This window comes from Ursus maritimus, unplaced genomic scaffold, assembly GCF_017311325.1.
Source record: "Ursus maritimus isolate PB19 unplaced genomic scaffold, ASM1731132v1 scaffold_19, whole genome shotgun sequence".
Classification (NCBI taxonomy): Eukaryota; Metazoa; Chordata; class Mammalia; order Carnivora; family Ursidae; genus Ursus; species Ursus maritimus.
In genome coordinates, this window is record NW_024424341.1 from 33,116,702 (window position 1) to 33,138,449 (window position 21,748).

At 40.4% G+C, this 21,748-nt stretch overlaps 1 long non-coding RNA gene across 2 annotated transcripts in view; it reads right to left on the reverse strand.

Annotated features, from left to right (window-relative positions):
* The window catches only part of LOC103662075, a 380,893-nt gene that overhangs the window by 344,010 nt on the left and 15,135 nt on the right, over positions 1 to 21,748 (reverse strand). The window contains exon 3 of one of the 2 annotated variants that reach the window (XR_005835639.1): positions 4,827 to 5,049. The exons of the other annotated variant lie outside the window; for it this stretch is intronic. This is a non-coding gene — a long non-coding RNA (uncharacterized LOC103662075). Of the gene's footprint in view, positions 1 to 4,826; positions 5,050 to 21,748 lie in introns of those variants that run through there. 2 annotated transcript variants of the gene reach the window in all.

Genomic DNA, 21,748 nt, shown 5'->3' on the forward strand with positions numbered 1-21,748 from the left:
GAGCTAAGGTTTGAGAGAAGAAGAATCTGGTAAGTGATGGAAGTTATAAAATTCAGCATTTAGTGAAACAGCTCTTTCAATGTTAATTGCTGACTCACCCTAAATGAGAAGTAAGAACTGGAAGACCATGGCATACATCTCACTGTGTCTTGGGCCAAATCAAGATTGTTTCTTATTGTAAAATGAGAAGCTTGAGATATTCTGCCTCCCAAGTGAAACAGGTATCTGGGAAGAAAAGATGTTTCTAGAAGTCATTTATCAAGCAACAACAGAGTAACACATCTTCCTCTAGAAAACCAAGGAGTCCAGTATTCTGGAGTAAATTCTATGGGAAACGGGTTAAACAATATATGAACCTATAAACTATATCCTCCCTTGGAAGAATAATAGAAGCATAATAAAGGTTCTGGTAAGTACTGCACTATACTTACTGAATTTAGAGTATTTCATCTAATGCATGAAATACCCAAATACATTTTATCATAGAGCCATATTTCATAACATTTATTAGTATCCCATGAAACTACAATTCCTGGATACATCTTTCATAAAAGGCAGGGATATGGTGGTGGGACTCCCAGAGAGTTATATACAGAATCTACTGTGTAAACCACATCAATCAATCAATCAGGAATGGGTATTAAAGCTCCTTAGCCCCAGGTAATCTATCCAAGTAGACCTATAACCCAAAGTCAAGTTGTAATTCAAGTTAATCTGATAAAGAGACAATAAGTAGTATACAGACCAAGTAGTAAACTTAGACATGTATTCAGAAGAGGATGGGCTTGATTCTGTTGTAGTATTCAGAAACAACTACTTGAAGGAAACAGAATTTGAAATTAGGTATTAAAAGATAGGTCAATCTAGGTAGTAGGAGAGAGGAGGAGGAGACAAAGACTCATTTCAAGCAACAGAACGATATGCTCAAATTGCTTACGGCTTTACTCTCACTGAGTAAGCTATATAGAGGACTCATTTTAATTATCAACTGTATTAAGTCTGGTAATTTTGTAAAATGGCAGAATTCAGGTGAAAACAATTCTGTTACTCATAAGCAATTATGAGAAACATCGTATTTTTCAGCCATTCAAAATGAAGAAGAGCATACAGTAAATGTGACTGATTTCCCCCAACTTCTGTAAGTATGCGCTAATAGATTAAATTGAACTTCTGATTAGAGGTATTTTCTTCTGTCACTTCTTCTGTGTCTATCACACTTATAACTTCATCCCAGAAGGCGTTTAAGTGATTCTTATGAGCTAGAATTTTCCCAGCTCATTATTGCTTTATAAATTTTACTCAGACGGCCACAGTCTTGTGGGTGCTGTTTCCAAATTAATTCTGGCCACTCCAGAGCAGTATTTTTCCAAGAGAGGAGCCTGGGCCAATCACAATGCCCACTGTATAGTTATTTTGCAGAGGTATTTTCCTTAGAAATTGTCTCCACAAGCCTTTGTTTATATGTTCCTTCTGCCTGGAAAATCTTACCCACCTCAGCTGCCATCCCCATTTCACTGATGAATTCCTATTCGTCCATTATGACTCAGCTCAGGCATTATATATTCTAGAAAGCCTTTGTACTTGCAGACAAGAGAAATCTATCTTAAACTAACTTAAGGGGAAAGAGGTGGAGGAGGGAAGCAATTCACTGGGTCATATAACAAGATGGACAGGCCTAATGCCTAGCTTCAGGCATAGTTGGATCCAGGAGTTTGGATGATATTAGGCTTTGTCATTCTCTCCTTCTCCTGAATCTGCTTTCCTCAGTTCTCTTGTTTCATTCTTAGGCAGATGCCCCCACAGTTCCAGACAGTGTCATCACTGTAACAGGACAGGAGCATTCTAAAATTTAAGGGTATATTTTCTGATTTTAATACAAATCTTTGTAGCCAACTTTAAATTACCTTAGATTGACTGGGGGTTGGGCGGGGTGGGTATCTCTTCAGCTGTCTTAATATATGTTCCATTCACCAGCAAACTTTCTCCAAATGATAAAAAAGATGACCGGTGGCCACTCCAAATTTATACCCCATCAAATTAGCAACCCTGACAAAATGAATCTCTACCAATGGCTGTGTCGGAAAATTCCTAGGGGAGACATTTATTTGTCTGGGTCACATGCCAGGGGCTGCTGAGTCAGTCCCCCTTGGAACAGGATTTATTCCTCACTAGAAAGAGGGCTGTTACTTGCAGGGAGAGACACAAACAAAAGCTGTCCTTGATGCCGGTCCTGAGCCACCTCACCCAGTACACATCCTCTCTCCCCAGCTCTCACACAATCCTATGTAGACCTCCCCTGGTGCAGCTAACACAAGACATTGCTGTTGCCTGTGTATATCCAGCACTAAATGGTCATGTAGCACATATTCGTAGAACAAATGCATGAATGAATAAATCCCAGCTCATGAAGTGCCCACCAAGCAGAGGCATCAGTAACTTCAGTGAAAGAGGGTGACTGCCCTGCTATAACAGGATCTGAGTCTGACAAAGAGATGGAAAGAGGGTGCTGTTGCTGGATGTGTTGAGCGTGAGAATGAAGGAGTCTCCACTGGTACAAAGCTTTTCTTCACAGCAACCCGCACGCAGATGACTCCGCAGCATGGGAGCCATTTACCTTACCTTATCCAAATCATGTCATAAATATGCTTTCCTACTTTCCCCAAAAAATTAAAAATAGAATACCCTACCACCAGCAATCACACTACTGCGTATTTACCCAAAGAATACAAAAACACTAATTCTAAGGGATACATGCTCCCCAATGTTGACAGCAGCATATCTACAATGGCAAACTATGGAAGCAGCCCAAGTGTCCATCAACTGATGAACAGATTAAGAGGTGGTGTATACAATGGAATAGTATCAGCCATAAAAAATGAATGAAATCCTGCCATTTGCAACGACATGGAAAAAGCTAGAGAGTATAATGTTAAGTGAAATAAGTCAGAGCAAGATAAATACCATATGATCTCACTCATATGTGGAATTTAAGAAACAAAACAAATGAGCAAAGGGGAAAAAAGAGAGAGAAAAACAATCCAAAAAACAGACTCAACTACAGAGAACAAATGGATAGTTATGACAGGGGAGGAGCAGGAGGAGAATGGGTGAGATAGGTGATGGGGATTAAGGAGTACACGTATCATGATGAGAAAAATAAAATAATTTAAAAGATGCTAGAGGCAAGAAACAACAAATGTTGGAGAGGATGTGGAGAAAGGGGAACCCTCTTACACTGTTGGTGGGAATGCAAGTTGGTACAGCCACTTTGGAAAACAGTGTGGAGGTCCATCAAAAAGCTAAAAATAGAGCTACCCTATGACCCAGCAACTGCACTACTGGGTCTTATCCCAAAGATACAGACGTAGTGAAGAGAAGGGCCATATGCACCCCAGTGTTCATAGCAGCATTGTCCACAATAGCCAAACTGTGGAAGGGGCCGAGATGCATTTCAACAGACGAATGGATAAAGAAGATGTGGTCCATATATACAATGGAATATCACTCAGCTATCAGAAGGAATGATTAACCAACATTTCTATCGACATGGATGGGGCTGGAGGAGACTATGCTAAGTGAAATAAGTCAAGCAGAGAAAGACAATTATCATATGGTTTCACTCATTTGTGGAACATAAGGAATAGCAGGGAGATCGGTAGGAGAAGAAAGGGAATAATGAAGGGGGGGTAAACAGAAGGAGAAATGAACCACGAGAGACTATGGACTCTGGAAAACAAACTGAGGGTTTTAGAGAGGAGAGAGGTGGGGGGATGGGCTGGCCCGGTGATGGTTATTAAGGAGGGCATGTACTGCATGGAACACTGGGTGTTACATGCAAACAATGAATCATGGAACACTACAGCAAAAACTAATGATGTACTGTAGCAGTTCAAAAAAGTCTCAAAGGATTTAAAAAAAAAATGCTTTCCAACCACGTATATGAATTCAAAGTTTAGAAAACACCATCCCCATGGCACTAGGCCCCTCACTTCTGCCAGCAGGCAGTGTTCCCATACCTCACCCTCCACACAACCTCTGGGTGACCTCTTACCACTTCCTTTCGTGGAAACGTAAATTATCAGGAGTATGTGACACCTTCAATTTCCTTCAGTATAGGCAGGCCCATCTTACAGGTAAGGCAATAGACTCAGAAAGTTCTATCTGGCCATGGTTACACAGCGGCTTTTCTTCTGAAGGCTGTTTCTGTTTCTTGTCCCCATGAGTCACCATAATAACTACTACGGTGACCTAACCATCACTGTAATTGAAGATTACCCACGTAAAAAAGTGGGGCTGTGCAGAAATGTGACAAGGGATCACACATTTGACTGCCGTATCCTGCGTCTTAAAAGGTCCTTGATTCCATGAGTTTCAGGTTTTACTCATTTGGTTCATTTGAAACGTATATGGAATAATAACATCTAACTAGAAGGTAAATGTCATAAGGGCAGGACTTTTTGTCTATTTTTTTTTTCACTGAGATGCCCCTAGAGCCTAGAATAGTACTTGCCACACAATAGGTCCTCAAAAAAGTACCTTTGAATGAACATTTACTGAGCACTGCTTTAAGTACTTTACATGGATGACTTAGTCCTCACAAACCGCGTTTTTATTAAGATAAATGCCAATATCCTAATCTTATAGATTAAAAAACGGAGACAGAGAGGATTAAAATCATTTACCTGAGATCACACAGTTACTAAGCCTTGGTGGCAGGATTCAAACCCAAGCAGTCTGTATCCAGAGCATACACTTATAACTAGAGAGGAACCACAGACGACAGATGTACAAGTTACCCATTACCATGTAATCAAGCACTCCAAGAGTTAAGGGCTTAAAACAACCATTTTATTTTGCTCACAGTTCTGTTGGCCAGGAATTCAGAAAGGGCTCAGCCAGGCAATGTGTCTCTGATTCATGTGCCCTTAGGTGGGACAATTGAGGCTAGAGGGATCTGCTTCCAAGATAGCTTCTCCTTTCCCACATCTGTCATCGTGGCAGGAATGACTGGAAAGTGGAGCACTGCTGGAGCCCTCTCTCCACATAGTGCTGAGCCGGTCCACAAAAAGGTTAAGGATCCCAGAAGAAGATTTGAGGAGACAGGAAATGAAAACTATCTTAGTCTGAGTCCAAAAGCTGGCACAGTGTCACTTCCACCATATTCTAGTGGTCTAAGCAGACAAATAACCCATCCTCTCAACAGGACCCCACCTCTCACTGGCAAATGTAGTTAAGAATCTGTGGCCATTTCTAATCCACCAAAATGGAAGTCCAACCTAGTGTGGAGATAGTACCCACTAACTTCATGCAATTGCATTGACACCTCACAGCTATAAGAATGTCCTTCAACAATGAACCATCGATGGTATCCACATGTTAGAACACTGTTTTGTGACAAGACTTCACCATTACAGAATCTAAAGAAGCATTTTCTGATCTTAACACAAATCTTTGCAACCAAACTTTCATTACTTTGATTGAGAGGAGGGTGGTCTCTTCAGTCATTTTAATGTGTGTTTTATGTTTCCAGATGCTCTATCCTGTTTTAGAAGGAAATGTTTCTCATTATCATAAAATTTACATGCTCATACATTTCACTGAAAGACTTATTCTTTCTAGGTGATAATAAACAATTCAGTAATTTGGAGGAAAACATCACAGAAATAATTGTGAAAAGGTACTATAGAAGCCTCCAGAAGAGAGGCAGCATGGTTAAGTAGAAAGAACAAAATTCAGGTCTGCTCCTAATTCATCCATCTTAAGGAGTTCGTGCAGACTCTGGGAACCTAACTAGAACTATGTGTAAAATAAAAAGACTTTTGTGGACAGAATCCTCCACTGTGGCATAAAACTCCTATCTTGCTTCTAGTCCTAATTCTGCCAATAACTTGTTCTGTAAGCCTAAACAAAAGGTATTCGTCTCTCTGGATTTGATGATGATGCTGATACTGGCAAAGACAGCTCGTGTTCACCGCCATGGGTGGCACCCTATTTCCCAAACTCTCCTGCAGTTAGGATACGGCCATGTACTTATTTCTGCGCAGCAGAACTTGAGTAGTGGCAACAGTACCAGATCAAGGCAGAGGAGAGGACAGGCCTATCTAAACTCAAAGCCCAAATTTTTAACTTCTTCCCACTATGGTTTCCTTCATTTCTTTATCTAGATAATTAGGAGTTTGTCTCAATTGATCTATAAGGCCCTATCAAGATCTAAAATATTTTGTTGACTATTATAGCTTTTCTGAACAAATCTGGAATTCTGAAATTGGTGTTCAATGTGTCAGAGGTTTATACTGACAATAGGTCTAAGAGTAATTGGATTTATACTGACTAAAAAGAAATTACACATAATTTTTCCCCAACATATCCATGTTCACTGAGCTTGGGATTTTTCTTTGCTGTTTGTTTTATTATTTAATTGATAATTATTAAGCAGTCTTAGGTTCTATAGATTCCAAGGCAGTGAGTTTGAATTGAAGGAATCAGATGCAAATGATTCAGATTTGTTTCATCTTTGATCAAAATTCACTGTTCTTTATAGACACAGTTCCTACAGATTCAAAGCTAAAATCCATGCAATGATGTGAGGGTGCCCCAACTCTTGGTTACTATTAAAATACCCGTATTTGTTTTCTAATACTTGTTGTATTAAACAACTTGTTTGAATTTTAGACTGTTTAGTAAGCATGTGAGTATCTCTTGAAAAATTCTGAGTTTTGACCACTCTATCTCAAAAGGAGAGAACTCCAGTGAGGTTTGGAATGCATAAACATCAGGCCATAAATAAGGATAGGAAGGAAGAAAGCAGGATTAATTGAAGTTGTACACATGAAGTAGTCAACTCCCCTCCCTCACGTTCAGAACATCCCAAAGGTAAGTGTTTACCCACAATGAAAACAGCCACACAGACACACACAGGCCAGCAATAATAGCCACAAGGACTCCTCCTCTAAAAATATTGCATAAACAGAGAAAAACCAGGGCAGCTAGGATGACTGTGGATGTGGACAGCACTCCACATGCAAGCATTAGGAGGTACAAAGCAGGATGTCTAGACTCTCGCCTACTGTCTCAAAAGAAAAACCTGATAGTCAACCATCCCGCCCATCCCAGAGTTCCCACTCAGCCTTCCTGTAGCCTCATTCTTACATATGAATGGGAACCACTATGCCTACAGCTTGCCTGAAAAAGAGCAAAATAAATAAAAGAAATGTGGTAACAGAGAAAACAGAGATAGTACCCCGTCCTCCCAAAGAAAAACCCTGAACACTATTTTCAAAAACATTGGGAAAATATTTATATCCATAAAACAAGAATGGGATGTTTCACAAAAAGAATATCCCAAGACATAAAAAGACAGAGTAGAGGAAATCCCTCAGAACAAAGTAACAAGGAGAGAAAATCTAGTAGGGAAGCATCTACTGGTATCTATGCTTAAAAGTAAAGAGGCAGGGCACCTGGGTAGCGCAGTCGTTAAGCGTCTGCCTTCAGCTCAGGGCATGATCCCAGCGTTCTGGGATCGAGACCTACATCAGGCTTCTCCGCTGGGAGCCTGCTTCTTCCTCTCCCACTCCCCCTGCTTGTGTTCCCTCTCTTGCTGGCTGTCTCTGTCAAATAAATAAATAAAATCTTTAAAAAAAAAAAAAGTAAAGAGGCAAATATCTTGAAAGATAACACACCTGAAAGTGAACTATGTGCCTCTGGAGAGAGGGACTGAATGCATTACCTAAGGGTACTTCACATTTTTTTTTTTTCAAGCAAACAGGCATTTATTTGGGCAATTAGAATTGCAATTTGGGAGACATAGATTCAAGCAGAAACCTGAATTGTCTTCCAAGGAAGACAAAGAGGGAGCAGAGTTATGAAGGTGAAAGGTCATGAGAGCGATTCTCACTCAGGTCCTCCACGCAAAACAGGGACTCTAACTAGGTTAACTGGGATTTGCTGAATTAAGAAGCAAATGATTGAAACTTGTCAAATAGAGTTGGCTCCTTAAAAAAAAAAATTAAAGTATGTTACATTAGTTTCAGGTAAGGGTATTTCATCTTTCATATTATACATTTTTATAATATTTTATAAGCATTTATTAATTTGAATTAAAAATATAATCCTTGCATTAATCTCACTCTCATCAATCAATTTTTAAGAGACTGTTGCCACACAGACCTCTTAACAAAGCATAGAATATGGTGACCGCATAGAATAGACAACTATTTCTGTTTATCAGCTGGTCTTTCTGAGGACTCTATTAGACCGAATTAATGCGTCAGAGAAGAGCATCTCGAAATAGGTTTGTTGGGTTTTTTTAAAGATTTTATTTATTTATTTGAGAGAGAAAGAGAGAGAGGGAAAAGCAGACTCCCTGATGAGCCAGACATGGGGCTCGATCCCAGGACCCCGAGATCATGACCTGAGCTGAAGGCAGAAGCTCAACCAACTGAGCCATGCAGGCACCCCTCGAAATAGGTTTTGCCTATACACTTACCATGCCAGAATTCCTAAAGATGAGGCCCTGGAGACTGCATTTTAACAAGCTTCTTAGGTGATTCTGTGCACACCAAAGTTACTTGAACCACTGCATCAGAGCCCAGCTCCATCTGAGACAATTGCCAAATACTGCACCAGCAAGGAACTGCCCTCCTCAAGAAGACAGCAGCCTTCCTGGCCAACATCTGCCGGAGCTTCAAACGGCAGTCTGATGCACAGATCAAATCAATGATATCACCAAATCTAGACTTGCGGACCTTGAACTCTAAAGGTATCAGGGGAATGAGGGATGCTCAAACATGCACCCGATTTGGATTTTCCAGATGAAGAGTACAGGGAAAACATAATTATGATGTTCTGAGACAACTAACTCCAAGTGACCCAAGGTCCTCACCTTGTGGCTGGATGGCTAAATCATGAACTTCCCTTCTCAAGATCAGCACCATCACCTGACATTTTAACAGAAACAAAACAGGTTCCCCCAGCCAACCTAGCCTGAAATCCAAGCTCTTTAGATACCGAGCTTTTGTTTACTCCTGAATAAATTCAATAAAGTGCAGTAACCATTATAATAAATGTAGATGTCACTAATTACACCACTAGACTTTAAGTGCAACACTAGTGTCTCAAGTGGCCTGTAAAACTGAGTAAAATCACAGCCAATTCAAATTTAATTAAAACTATCAGTTTAATTTAGTTTGCTTTTACAATAAAAACTACACTAACCCATTAACTGCATTCCGAATCTCCCATTACGCGGAACAACCAGCAGCTTGAGGGCCTCCACTTTGGTGAATGGTGCAATGCATTCATTTACCTTGTTATCCAGCGAACTTTCAGTTGTTCTAGATCCAATAAACGACCAATTTTTGTCTTTGAAAATGAGGCTCTTAGATCCGTTCAGGTAATTCACCATGTGCTTAGAATGGGCTTTTGTCCAGCTTCTCATGCTTTTGAAAATTCATCCCCAAGGCACCTTCTGAGGACTTGATCATGGTATTAGATATTGAGGTGAACTTACTGTGTCCAAGGACGGGTCCTTGGAAACCGTATGAAAGATCATGGGGAACCCAGGCAATCATGACCTGACCCTAGTCCTGTTTCTATGAGCTGTGTTGCCTTGGACAAACTTCCTCCCTTTCCAGAGCCTCCATTTCCTCTTGCTGGAGGAGATCAGAGCAGATTGGTGCTCTCAAAGATGCTACTTTCATGATCTTTTTCATATCCAGGTATTACCTGTTAGCACCTGCGATTCATATATACTAAGTACAATAGGTTTCCAAGGTACCATCTGCTTCAGCCTCATCCTGAACAGTAATATTTATGAACTCATGCAGTTTCATGTACCATTTCTGCATCTTTTTCCTAACAGAATTAAAGTAAACATATAACAACTAAAATTACTTAAAATGTGTAGCTAACATCATCCTACATACCCCAGAGGATTACGCATCACATTTGGAAAATATTAGCCTCCCTGACCTCTGAGATCCCTTCCTGCTCCAGGGATTTGCAAGTCTATAAAAAAAAGAATTTTATCATTTGACTCAGGTGAGCAAATGAACATGCACAAAAATGAACTGCCTATAGAGCTTGTCTGCTTCAAAGCAGAGAGGGTAGTTTCTGATGAGAGAGAAGCACTGATGAGAAACAAAATTCAGAAGGTCATACGTTTTATTTTAGAAGGAGAGAAAAGCTTCTAGTAGTTTAGCAAATTCATGACAAACTGTACAGTTTGGCCGAATGTTGCGGAAAGAAAGATAAACCCTTAGGAAGGAAGATCTAAAGTACAAAGAAAAAGTAGGCCTGTAAAAGGTTTTGCAATCTTTTAACCACACAGAAGAGAGAAGCCTGGGGCTCAGAGGAGCCCGAGCACATCTGCTTGGGCCGGAATAGAGATTTCCCCAGGTACTCTCCACTCTGGGTCATCCCAGCTCAAGGATGCCTCTTATGGTGATGAAAGTATAATGAGAAAAACTGCATGCAAATGAGGTAAGGAATCACAGGAAAAGAATCCACACGTGACCTGGTTGGGTCTACCTCATGGGGAGATCTGGGAAGGAAGAACAGGGAATTATGCTGCCAAGAATGAGGTCATTAAGAGAAGAATTTGAGATTTATGCAGAAGGGTTGACTTGAGGCTGGGTTTTATAACGAATTCAGAGACCTGGGCTGTGGCTTCTCCTGGCAACAGTGATTAAGTCAGCGCTGTGATAATCAGGTACTACAGATCCATTCTAAGCCAGTGCATGGCTGCATGCATAGGAAGGGAAATGCTCTCTGTCATGGCAGCCTGTGTGTGGTGGTGCGGAGTGAAGCAGAACATCATCCAGGATGTGGCTGAGCTAGGACAGAGAGCCAACAGTAACCTGCTGAGACTGAATATACAAGTGACCTACAGCCAGACTATACACCACGACAGAACTCCCACCTACAAGCTCTGCAGCAGTCAGCCCAGGAAGCCAAACCACAAACTGCAGCTCTCAATCCAAAACATACAGGGCTTGGTCGATAATATCCAGCTTCCCTAATTTTTGTCTCCTAGTTGACTCGGGACCAACCAGAGAAAGCCAAATATGCTCCAGAAACCAATTACATAGGCTGCCCCGCTTCTAGCCCACCTCCAGCTTCGCCATGGGAACATCCTCCAATGAAGGCATACTTGAAACCCTCTCTTGTTTTCACTATACAACCATCCTTCTCCCCTATAGGCTTGGGAGCCTCTGCCTACTACCAGTATGGGTTTCTGTTTGCTCTCCTTTGGATGGTCACTGTTTTATTTCTACTGCCATCTGAAACTGCCTAAAATTTTGACATGGGCCCACATCCATTTCAAAGTCAACTGGTTTAAGTAGGAGATAGATTACTTGCCTTTAGTAATCTATCCACACATAATTTTTAGATTGTCCTTTTACTCATGACATACAACATTAACACATACACTTGTGCACGTGCACACACTACTGGAATTGGTTTGAATCATTTATGTAATTCAATTGAATTATTTACGTCCTCATTTCAAGCGTGTTGAAGGCTTCCACACAAATTTACCCTGGTGTGTGTGAAGCCTATATTGGGGCATTTGCTTCAATTTATGTGACACTTGGGGCAGAAACCAAGTGAAGGCAGGCCCATACCAAAAACAAGTAAGGAGAGTGCTGCTGTTGCCTGCTGCTACCCACAAACTGAATGACTTGTGTTGATGCGGGACTCAACACACAAATGATTTTCTGAGACAAGGATCAGTGAACTATGACTGTGTATTTGTCCCACTACCTTTTGTTTTGTAAATAAAGCTTTGTTGGCACACAGCCACACATATTCATTTACTTATTATCTACAGATGCTTTTACCCTACAATGGCAGAGGTGAGTAGCTACAACAAAGATGATATGGCCCATACTCAGATCCATTCTTTTCTGCCCTAATCTGTGCCTAAGAGCCCCAGCAGACTGCATCTCCCAGACCACATCTCCCTTGCCTGCTAGCATCCAGGTGGGTTTGATCAATGGGAAGTACCTGCAGGAAATTAGAGGGTAGAAGGAATATTTCTTCCCTACTTTGCCAAACCTACAATGGTATCTGTGTCTTTCCATGAACACAGCTCCTTCCAGATGGCTTCCCCTCTACATTGCTACATTGCCAGTTCTCATCAGGTTCCCATAATTTTATGTACATCCTAGGGGTTAAGAGATCTTATTATTATGGCTAGTCAGTAGGGAACTCACTCACCATCCCTCGCCCATTTTTGTAACCCTGCCCATATCTCAGTCCTTTTGTCCCTCCATGTGAATCATCTGGGAGCAACCCTGCCCATACCTTGGTTAATAAAGTCCCACCATTAAACCTTCTGAAACTCCATCTGAACCATGTATTTTGTTGGGACCCTGACCAATACACCCCTTGTCTGTATTTTAATAACTCACTTAATCAACTAGCCTAACCCACTCAGGACATAAGGTCAAAACACATTCACCCAACACATGCATGAACACACCATTATATCAGAGAAGAGGCATTTAAAGCCTGAAATTTATATTTATAAAAATATATTTTAATCAGCCTTGCTCACTCCAATTCTGGTAGTTTACTTTAAGGAGAAGCAGCTCTTTCCATGAGCAATCAGAGTTTATGTAAGGCCGTCCATCCATATGAGCAGATGAACATCATTATAAGCCCGCTCTAAGATTGCAATGTTCCCAAACATTATTGCTATGCAGTCAACAGTTATAATGAGTCAGGAGCTCACTGCTCACCAATAAGTGGCACTGGCCTTTTTGTTCTCTTCTGAGTCAATCTCTTTATTGTTTCACTCCTTTGGTAGAGATTGTTTTAATATGTCCCATTTCTGAGCAAATTCTCTCAGCTCATCTTCAAAATTCTGAAATTCCACTTGGGTTCCCACTGGGCTGTGTTTGTTTATAAGGTCATGAAAGGTTTCTTTAAGCTAAATCAAGCTGGGTAGCATTGCTGTGCCTGAAGTTTTCTGTAAGTAATATCTGCAGCAAGACGAAATGGGTTTTAAATCATTTGTAAGAGATTGAGTTCCTTGTCCACGCTGACCCTAAGGACATTTCTTGCCTGTTTTTTGTTTTTTGTTTTTTTAATTTTTTTATGTTGAATGACAAAATGGATGTGAAAGTTCTTTGTGAACCATAAAGACCTTTCTAATGTAGGGGATTATGATGATCTCAGAGTTTGGGAACATCCTGTCTCCTCGGGTTTATTTTATTCCCCATTTTTCAGGGGTCATCAGATTCAAAAAGAGACCAGGACTTTTTTCTAAGACTTCCTTTTATATTTGGAATAGAGTAGAACCTAATTAAAAATACAATTATTCACTTATTTATTTACAAAATATTTATTGGATACCTTCAATGTGCCAAGCATTAGCCACGGTCCTGGGGTTAAAATGAAGTAAATAACACAATTCCTGTCCTTCAGGACTTTAACATTCATTTGGTTCTCACTCTGTGCCAGGCACAGTGCTAAATACTTCACTCACATTATCTCAATTAGTATTTATAACTATACTAAGTTAATTATATTATCTACATTTTACAAATAGCATGTAATAGCAAAAACAATGATGTCAATGATGAACTTTTATTGAGTGCTTACTATGTGTCAGGTAGTGACCTAAATGCTTCACAAGCCTCTTAATTAATACTCAAAATCCCCCTAAGAGTATTATATTGTCCCTATTTCCCAACTAACAACAAATATTTATTGACCACTTAATACTGGGAAGTATGATCCTAAGCACTTTACATGAATTATCTCATTTAATTATTTCAAGAACATCATGAAGGAGATACTACTACGATCCAAGTGCTTAAGGAACATGCCCAAGTTCATATGGCTGGAGTTGGTGGAACTGACATTCTAACTCAGCTCTTTAGAATAACCATGACACTAAATTGGCTCTCAAGAACACATTATTTCCAGAATAACTGACTCTCAGGGGAAAAACAAACAAAAAGATGTCAAGGTACACACCACAGCCAACAATGAAGGAGGATGGTTGAGAAATAAATCTGAAAGCAGATGTTGTATTTACCTTATAATCTTTTTTCATTACATGATAGCTTCCAACTTTCAAAAGAGACTTCAATTTATCTTAATTTGCTATAGGATGTGCACTGTTAGTATATATGGTCTCTGAAAAATAACTAGCAGAGAAACACAAAGGGCTTAAAACCTTGAATTCTCCTTAATTCACTGCTAGCACCAATGCTTTCCAGGTAAATCTTTATCCTGTAATATTTCAGATTAATCTGAGATTTCCTCCTGAGTATTCCCAGAGAGGGGTGCAGGAAATACAGAATTTCTGTCAAGTATAATGATATTCTGAAAACTACTCCTCAACACACATATATGTGCATTGCCCCCCAAACACACACACACACACACACACACGAGCTTTTTTGGTAACATTAAGCAAAAAATTCTTGCGTCAAGCAAGAACTCAATACATGGCTGTAGAACAGAATGGAATGAGATAGAAAGAGAGCAGAATAATATAGAATAAAAAGTCATCAGTTCAAATGGAATGAAACAGCATAGTCTAGAATGTCTAGTAATTAAATACAATAGCATAGACTGCAATGGAAGAGAAAGGAAGAGAGGAGAAGGGAAGAAAACTGATGCTTGACATTAGATTGTTTGGATATATTATCATTTCTGTACACTTGCAGAATCCAAAAGGAGGGCTTGACTCAATAGCTGGTCCCTGAGAGCCACAGCAGCTCATGCTGGGCTGTAGATCACATAGGGCTACTCAACAGTGGAAGAGTCTCCCCTCCCCCCTAAGACACTCTTTTCAGAGCATACAACACCAGGAATCTTCTTTTACTTCCAGGTAGGAGAGGAGTTGGGAAATCCTAAATTGCATCTAGTTCCCTTTTAACCTCTGCCTTCCTTGGAAGTGAACAGCTCCCATGCTCAGGGTCGTTGCTGATGCTGGGCATGAGACACATCCAGAACAAACAGATTTTGAGGTAAAATCACATATAAAGAGTTTGGCTTTGGGTAGTCTGTCTATAGCCTTCAGAAATCCTAGGTTGAAGGACCTAGATATTTGCTAAGAGGTTATGCAAATGTGTCTAGCTCTTAGTTGTCTAATACCGTCAGAGAAGGCACAAGCACTTCCAAAGAGCACTATTCTAACAGCTCTCCTGGATCAGCTTTGGTGCCAGGACTGTTATTCTCCCAAGAAGGGTTCTATCCTGCATCACCAGGGCATCCTTGGGGATCATGTCCTTAAACAGTAGGCTGTGAGCCTGGATATCAAGAAGGAAGACTGAGCCCAAGAAGGCTGATCTATTTAAAGGTGCTGGTGGGAATGAGGAAGTCTCTGGTGAATTAAGGGAGTCAAAGAGTCTCCATGACAGAACCACAGACATCTCACCAGCTCCCCTCATATAGATGTGTATGTATCTTCTCTGGAGAAGCTTGACTAATACACCATTGCTTTGGCCTTTCCCCTATTAATATATAATGTATTAATGTTCCACCTATTAATTCATATATGTATATGTGTGTGTATATGCACATTTTTAGAAAGTTTGTATAAACATGGGAAAAATTCTGGAAAGATGCACAGCACATACAGTGGTTTCCTCCCCCTCCCTCCCCTAACTCCTCAGGGAGTAGGGGGAGCATTACAGTTTAGTGGAGAAGTTTGTTTTGTTTTGCTTTTTATAATAATCACTGAAATACACTAAGTGCTTGCTAAATGCTCAGAAACATGCTAGTGTGCTACATACACAATGTCAATTAATATGCCTAACAAACCTGCAAAACTGCTCACTCTATTTTGCAGGAGCTCAAACCGAGGTCTTGGAAGGGTAAATAACTATCCCAAATACATTAAGACTTGAATGCTACAGAGCCACAGTTCAATCCCAGGTCTGTCTAATCCAAAACTGTATTCTGTCCATGAGGCACTTTCTCCACAAAGAGATGATTTTAATGTAAATAATATATATACACCTATACATGTATATGTACATATGTGTATAAAACACATACATATGTGTATATATAAACATATATAAAATATACATGCATGTATAGACATATCTATTATAATTAAAACATACATATACATATGTGTATAGAGAAAATACTTTTTCAATGTAACTATATTACTCCTACATTTTTTTAAGAATAGATTTTAGTATTTACTCCAAAACAATAAAAATGAGTAAGATCTGGGAAAGGGAAAAAGAGAAATAAATTCAGTGAGAAATAATATTTTCCTTTTTACTGTTTTAGTTTGTATTTCCCCAAAAAGCAGAGCCTGAGACAAGGACTTGGGTACATATTGTTTGTGAGGTGATCCAGGAAAATAGGAAAAGCCAAGATAAGGAAGTACGTTGGGGTCACTACCACAGACAACACGGTTCAATTCTTCCAGGATCTCTGAGAAGAAGATAAAGTGCCTCTCAGAACTGCCCACCTGAAGGAGAAGCTGGGCCACTTTCCACTGGCTTCTGCCCTGCTTCACAGAGGGCACCAGGGGTGTTACCTCCAGGCGTGGAAAGAGAGCTTGAGGTGGGATCTGCCACTTGAGGTGTGTCTCACCTGAAGCTAACATACAGGCAGGTGAGGGGCTGTGACACAGGATACCAAAGGAATCTGTTAGGTGCACCATGTGAAGATTACCTCAAAGGGGGATCTTTTTTGTTTAGATCATTTTTTGCTGTTTAGATTATTTTGTTGCTTTTTTCTAAGGAAAAATACAGAAAGTAGCACAGACTATTCATCTGAGCCAACCCTGACCGGTAAGGTGTTGGCACACAGTTCTGAATGGATGCGGCTAAAGGAGATGGGGTGCCCGGGCAGCAGACAAAGACGCAGGGGAAAGGCAATTCACAGGAGAGCGGGGCTTCCTCGCAGAGAAGCCTTTCAGAGCCCCTTGATGAACCTCACGAGCTCCCTTGCTCTGCAGTGATGCTCGGAGAAAGGAACAACCAGCAGGGAGAGTTTCATGTCAAATTGCATCTGAACTTTCAACTACATTCCTCCTAACAGCTGCCTTGGGTAAGGATCCTGGCAAGTGCTTTTAGATTTTTATTCATGTGCAGACAGGAGAGGAGGTGAGGAAACAATTCGGAGATGAAGAACTCCAAATTATGAGAAGAATGCCAACTGTCAATAATCAAAATAATTCTTCTCTGCATAATCAACACCACATCGGCACAGCTGCTGCCGAAGAAACAATAAACTCCAAGTAAAAATAAAAATCTCTCTTTTTTTCATGCTACCTTACAAGGAAAATCTGTACTGGAGCAAGGCTTTGTGAAGTAGTTCCTAAAGCATGCAATCAACATTTTCTTGAAATTACAGCTGGCATCTTGCATCTAGCAAATGTCTTTCTTTCCACATTATTATTTATTTATACCTTGTAGAGATGCTTTAACACTCAACTGCTAAACCATTTGCTTGACAATTGATTGTGTACTGCCGGATGGCACACCTCACCTTGGAATGTTGAGATTACATATTTACATGTATGCCAATGTTGTATGTGATTTGGATTATGTGACACTTGGCCACTGCTAATTATGCAGGAGTCTCGACCTTGCTACACATTTCATAGCATGGTATCATTTTGTGGAGAGGGGCAATCCCAGGTTTCACAAACTGAACATCAGGGAATCCAGAGCAGTAGTAGGTATAAAGTATTGGCTTTGGAGTCAGACAGGTTGGGTTTGAATTACACTCTGCCATTTACTAGCATGTAACCTTGAGAACATCACTTGACCTCTCAAGGCCACAATGTACTCACCTGTAGAATGGGAGTAAGAATACTCCCTCAGATGTTTGTGGTGGGAATTAAGTAAAATAATGTGTGTGGTATGCTCTGCACAATGCAGGGCCCACAGTAAGTGCACAGTCAACATTAGCTGTTATAACTGCTCAGGAGTTAAGCAATATTTCATCCTTCTATCTTGAATTTCCTTCCATAAAATAGTGATGGCCTACTCTCTCTTTGTTCATGGAAGGATTTCCAATTCCTAGGATTTCTAATTTCTAATTTTCCCCTAGTTATCCATGGGGTATTCCATTGGTAACAAATTGCCAAGACAGCTATTAAAATCTGGGTCCTTCAGGGCTTATGGACAGAGAGACACAAGAGGTGAAGAGTGCCTTAGGGCAATGAACACACATCTCCCAGGCCAAAGAGGGAGCTTGCACAGGCTGATTTATTCCCTCTTTTCTAAACACATTCTCTGCATCTCCCTGACATATGATGCAGGTGACTTCAGCATTGTACAGAACAGGGCTGAAATTCAGAGATGATGGAGAGCTATTCCCCAGACACAAGGTTCTCTTGAACTCTATCAGCCTTGGTCCCTCTTATCCCTCATCTCCCCAAAACAGGCTAAAGCAATGCTTACAGACTGTAAAGTGTTCCCCTTCTTCAAAAATGCATCAATGGCATCCCATTGCCCTCTGATAAAGCCTGATTTCACAAATACGGACTAGCTTCCATGGTATGCACTACTCTGTGAGGACACACAGTGCTCAAAGAAGCAGAATCAGGCAAGAGTGGAGACAGGTGTGAACCCACGAAATGAACTAAAAATCTCATCCCTGGTAAAATAATCCCACACATCCTGAGAAGAGAAGGCCACTCAGAAAGTGAAAAAGAAAAAAAAAAGCCACATCACATCCAAGTCATGACCCTTCCGTTTCAGCCACGTGCCTCAGCGGCATCACGGGGAATTGGTAAGAGAACGTGCTCTTTCTAACATCATGAGCATCGAGGGGACAGCCAGTCCCTTGGTATCCCCTGGGCTATTTAAGATCCTAGGCTGTGAGGCTGGTCAGTCCTGGCATGGATCCCAGATTCTTAGGCAAGTTAACTTATTGCCATAAGCCTCGGCAGCTCCTCTGTATGATAGAGATACAAATAGCTTCATAGGGTTTAGTGAGAATTTAAGAAGACAACAGACAAAATGGTACTTAGCTCAGAGCATCAATAAAATTAGTATTCATCTATACAAATACTATCATTTACTAATGATCATTCAAAAATTTCATATCATAGTCTTAAAAATGATAAAAACTGTACTACATACCCAGAACTAAGCACAGGGCCTCAAAACATATACAGAGGAATGAGGTGAGAGATGGAAGATGGGTAACCAGGTCCATGGATGATGCTTAAATACTTTATTCTCAGACAAGCACTCAGCCTCAGTCACAGTTTATTTGTTCTTACTGTATGTGTTATTCTAACAGGCTTAATTATCTGGCTTCCAGTTCCAGAATAGATTTGAGGCAGCTACACTGATGGGAGTAGAGAACTGCTATGAACAGGCAAACCATCTGAAGACATGTAAGATGCTCTACCCCCACCTCCGGCTTCTGCTTCTCGTGGGTCTGCAACTCCATTCCCTTCAACATCCCCCATATCATGACCTCAGTTCTCTTTGTCACCTTAGCCCTCTTTCAAACCTATTCCATTTTTCATACCTCCTTAAATCAAAATTAAATGCAATATTACATGTGTGGCTCGACCAAAAATAATTGGAGTCCAGGTGTTATAAGGAGATCACAAATGCAAACACTTTTAGAGTAAATGACTGAAGAAAGCAAGAATAGCATAAGAATTGGTGTCTCTTCTGTGAGCAAATGAAGAGAAAATGCCTGGCCAAAGGCATTCCTGCATCCATCACAAGAATAGCTAATAGTCTGACCCAATTTGTGGGCCAGATTTGTGTAAGTCAATTGGGACGTGGCATTTGGGCCCAGTAAGACTGAAGGAAAGAAGGGATATTTCAAGTTTGCGTGACAGGTGTCTTCATCCCTCTTTCAGACACAAACGAGGAAACATGAGCCATCTTGCTCCTAGATGCCACCTTACAACCGTGAGAGGAGCGGCCCACATGGAAAAAGTCAGGATGGACGGATGGAAAGAAACTGTGTCCCTGATGAAGGCATGAATTGCTGAACAACCGACCCTAGAGTACAGCCTACCTCTTGACTTAAGTAAGAGAATAAATGTTCCTACTGTTTAAGGTGGTGTGAGTCGAGGTTTCTCAACTTGCCCTTAATAGTGTCCTAGAAAATACAGAACTAATATTTTAACTTTTAAGTACTGTGACAACCCGGTAGGATTGGGAACTCCTTCGCTGGGAGCAATACAGAACTCTTGAACACTTGAAAAGTGAGATGTGCTCTAAGTACAAAATTAGAAAGACTTAGTACAAAAAGTATATGTAAATTATCTGATTAACAGACTTTTTATATTGTTTACATCTTGAAAAAATAATACTTTGGGTAGGTTGGGTTGAGTATTTTCAATCATAAAGTTAATTTTATGTATTTCTTTTTACCTTTTTTTAAATGTGGCTACCAGAAAATTTGAAATTACGTCTGCACTCATGTTGTATTTCCAACGGACAGCACTAATCCAGTTGTAACTGCCCTCTCTAATTACCTAAAGATATTAGGTCATACAACACTATTTACTCATATTTCACTGACTGTCAGCAAAAATGTCTGAACTTTCCCTACCCTTCCTTGTGCTAAGTCATTTTTCTCCATTCTTTCCTCTGTACAGTTATTTGCTCAGCCCAGGTGAGGAACTTACATTGATCCTACTTATAGCTTATCTGAAGTGTGTTGCGATAGCCCAGTGGTTCACCAGAGGGCATGCTGGAAGTTTGTGGGGGCCAGTTTGAGTTGTCACATGATGGGGAGAGGCGCTACTGTTATTTAGTGGGCAGGGGCTTGCATGTCCCCTAGCGGATAAGACAACTATCCACTTTCCCTATGCCATGATGAAAAATGTGTTTATATATAACTGGCCAGAATCAAATTCCATTTCAGTTATAAATATGGGGGGAGGGGAATTTGCATGGGGTTAACTTAAATGACTTTTCTAGGAAGGCAACTACTGTGTAAACCAAAACAGAGGTATACTTTGTTTTGTTCAGAACTTTAGAAGCTATTCACCGTTTTAGAAAATCACATCATTTATAACAATACCATTAATGGTGTCTGAGTCACTAGCATGGCTCAACAGCACAGGTCCACATCTGAGCTGGTACAGTAAGGCAATTCTATGTATATGTATTAATGTACTTACCTCACCCTTATTTCAAAATGTCCCATAGAAGAAAAAGGAAACATCAATCCTATTCAGTTGAAAATTTTCTTACTTTTCTTAAATCCAAACTAATTCATTAGATCAGAGACAAGCATCTAAGTACAGTCAGTTCTGACATAACATAATGTATGCATTCCTAAAATGCCAGCTCACTCCACAAAAATCACACAACCAAAACCACAGGGCCTATGGGGAAGGTGGATCGAGGGGCACAACACCCAGTTACTTTGATAGTGACATAAAGAAAGAACATAATAAAAGTGGTTGCATGTTAAATGGTTAAGAAAGTATTACCTAAAACATGACCAACCTGACCTTGAAAAAGACCTGAGGTTTGCTTGTAGAAGTATGGGCAATGGAAGGGCTGTGGCTTGTGGGTTGTCGTGAGGTGGGGGAAGCAGAGCTGTCTGAATCAGAGGGAAAGGGGTCCACCAGCTGTGGATGAGTGTAGCTCACCACACAGGTGAACTGAGGCAGCTGGTTGATGTTTGGGCTGTGCACATATGGAAGTTTTGTGTTTTCTGTAAGCGTATTTAGGTAACTTTTTTCCTAATCTACCAGAATGGAAATTTATATACTGTATATCTGTTTGTATGCTATATATATATCTGTGTTCTATGCATAAACAGAATA